Here is a 3,343-nt window from a genome sequence, read left to right as displayed (position 1 = left end):
GATGTGAACGAGGTCAGTAAAATCCAACCCTAGCTTTGTTGACGTAAGTAAGGAATGGATTTCCAGGTAATTAGAGTACCGTGGTGGATCACAACCGGAGTGAAGTAGGGCTGTTGGGGTAGGAATCTCATTCCAAGAGGCTTCATGGCATTAACATTGCTTGACAGGTTGTTTCCAAGTTTTCTAGCAAGATGAATAAAAGCGCCCTGGTGCTGAGCAGTGTGACGCTAGGGTGTCTCAACCGAATGTGAATAGTGACATTGCAAAATGACCATGACGTGATAAATGCACAAATGCTAAAGGCGACTGTGGGAGTTTCAAATAGAAGGTGATAAAAGAAGGGCACCTGTCCATGACGATATTGATTTTATGAAATTTAGACTGTCAAGTCAAGCATTGAGCCACTCGCAGCCTTTGAGCGCATAAGTTCAGTAAAAAGAGGGACCCGGAGTGACTGGAATGAAGTGGGATTGGAAGTAAACTGAAAGGTTAAACAAGCAAAATATGCTCAGAAGTTTCTTAGGCGCAAGAGAGTTTTCTGTACAGCGTATAATGCTGTATGAATCTCTCAGCCAAGGCCCATGAAATTCTCAGCCGCAGACCATGAAACTTTCAGCTACGGCCTGGTGGTGGCCTGTGTTGTTGGTACCCATAGCGGTGCCAGACGCACGATCATGGCTAACTTTAACCTTAAATAAAATAAAAAATACTGAGGCTAGAGGGCTGCAATTTGGTATGTTTGATGATTGGAGGGTGGATGATCAACATACCAAATTGCAGCCCTCTAGCCTTAGTAGTTTTTAAGATCTGAGGGCGGACAGAAAAAGTGTGGACTGACAGACAAATAGCCATCTCAATAGTTTTCTTTTACAAAAAACTAAAAGTGGGAGCAGCTAGGGGCTGAGGGATGTTGCAGACACCCTTTGGTACTGCTTACGGTGCACCACTTGACGTGAACTAACTGCACTAATTCCCTATGGAAACTGGATGATGATATTTTGTGTCAAGAAGCATGAAAGATGACGAGTGAAATCTCTAATATTTATTCATCAGATAAGGAATATATACAACCAAATTTTTCCTACCTGTATGTGGAAACTGATTGTTCCCCAGATTGCTTTTTGATATGTTTTTCGTTGAATCCGAGAATTCTGGCGAACTTTATTTCACTCCTTTTTTGACTGACAGCATGCGCACGCGACAGAACAAAAGAAATAAAAATAAATCGCAGAAAAGGGTGAAAAGCTGCAAAAGCTGCAGGCCTTTACTAATGCACGCTCACGGCCATGTTTGATCTGCCATTCACAAGTATAAGCTCCACAGTCGGAGAATGAAAGCTGTGAAAGCTTAATGATTTTGAGTATACTGAATAAAGTAAGGCTAACTTAACTGAAACATCTGTAATGATTCGTGAATCACTGTTATGATACATTACAGGCAGAATCCCGTAATCACTATTTTGATCGCATAATTGTATTGATACTGTATATGGTAAAATAAATATTTTACATGGCTACATACCAGTTAACTGGAGTTTGTTTCTTATTCATTTCTTTAGTTAATTTTTTCCACATTTCATGTTTTAATACCAAAATGTCCCTTCCCACAAATCTGTCACAAAATCCCCAACAACGGTTTATTATTATTATTATTATTATTATTATTATTATTATTATTATTATTATTATTATTATTATTATTATTATTATTATTATTATTCAGTAGATGAAACTTATTCATATGGAACAAGCCCACAAGAACCATTAATTTGAAATTCAATCTTCCAAAGAATATGGTGCTCATTAGGAAGAAGCAAGAGGAAGTAAAAGGAAATACAGAATGAAGAGTTCCCACTTATTAAAAAAGAAAAGAAATAAATGAATAAATAAATAAACAGATAAAAATGTATTCAAATGCAAGAACAGTATTAGGGTAGCAATGCATTGCATTTTCGCTTGAACTCCTCTGGAGTTCCAACTGCACGACATCCCCTGGAAGGCTGTTCCACATTCGTTATTGTTTTTGTGAAGGCCTATGGCATGACAAACTAAGGCCATTTCCTAGACCAGCAAGAACCTGAAGGAAAGAACTAAAGGAGGGAAGAGAAGAGAGAAGGTTCTAACGAAGAACATTACACACAGACCTCCCTCGTTAAGTATACCTTAGTTTAACCAGACCGCTGAGCTGATTAACAGCTCCCCTAGGGCTGGCTCGAGGGATTACACTTATTTGACGTGGCTAAGAACCAATTGGTTACCTGGCAACGAGACCTACAGCTTATTGTGGAATCCGAACCACATTATGACGGGAAATGAATTTCTATCACCAGAAATAAATTCCTCTAATTCTTCATTGGCCGGTCGGAGAGTCGAACGCTGGGCCAACAGCGTGCTAGCCGAGAGCTCTAGCCATCCCTCCAATGAAGAACTTCCTCCCTCGTTAAAGAGAGAAGTTTTATAAGGTTAGGTGGAAACAGAAACAACGTATTTCCGAAGCTAGGCAGTAGTGGACGAAAAACACTCACAGAATTCAGTAATCTAGGGATTCCTGATCTGAGAATAAATGTTGGCTGTTATTACTCATCTGGTGAACCGACGCAATCCTTCTCAGATCGAATAAAAAGTGGCGAAAATTTTAGCTATTGAAAATAGACGAAGAGGCCACCTTATGGAGCGGAGAATTATTATCATCAGTATCACAGAGAGCATCATTTCCGTTTGAGTGAGACTAAAAACTATGCACGCAATAAAAGTTTTTACTTGTTTGTATAAATATTCATTGATTCATTTATTGTTATATTTTATTGATGAGAAAATATTCAGTTTCATTATATTAATTATATATGGGTATACACTAACATATTGTTATATTTTAACATATGTAAATATTTACCTATTTATCTTTGATGTATATATATATATATATATATATATATATATATATATATATATATATATATATATATATATATATATATATATATATATATATATATATATATATATATATATATATATATATATATATATATTTTGGATATGTAGATTTCATTATATACGGAAATGATGAAATGGAAGACAAGGTATATAGTAGATAGCAGATAACAATAAGCAAATGGAAATAAGGAAATAAACAAAACTAAAGCAAAAAAAAAAAACAGGAAAAAGGAAGTAGCGAACTTTAACCCAAGACTACAGGACCAGGACGCTGGAGTTATGGCACAGCTTTAAAATTTGAGAAAGATTGTTGTGAAATCATCACCCAGCGTAAAACAACTAATTGAAACACCTGGGAAAACTTAGCTGGCAGAAAGAAACGATAAAGAGATTCCCATTAATTACGA

The sequence above is a fragment of the Macrobrachium rosenbergii genome, chromosome 11, assembly GCF_040412425.1.
Source record: "Macrobrachium rosenbergii isolate ZJJX-2024 chromosome 11, ASM4041242v1, whole genome shotgun sequence".
Classification (NCBI taxonomy): Eukaryota; Metazoa; Arthropoda; class Malacostraca; order Decapoda; family Palaemonidae; genus Macrobrachium; species Macrobrachium rosenbergii.
The sequence above is the reverse complement of the archived record's forward strand: the minus strand, read 5'-3'. Positions refer to the sequence as shown.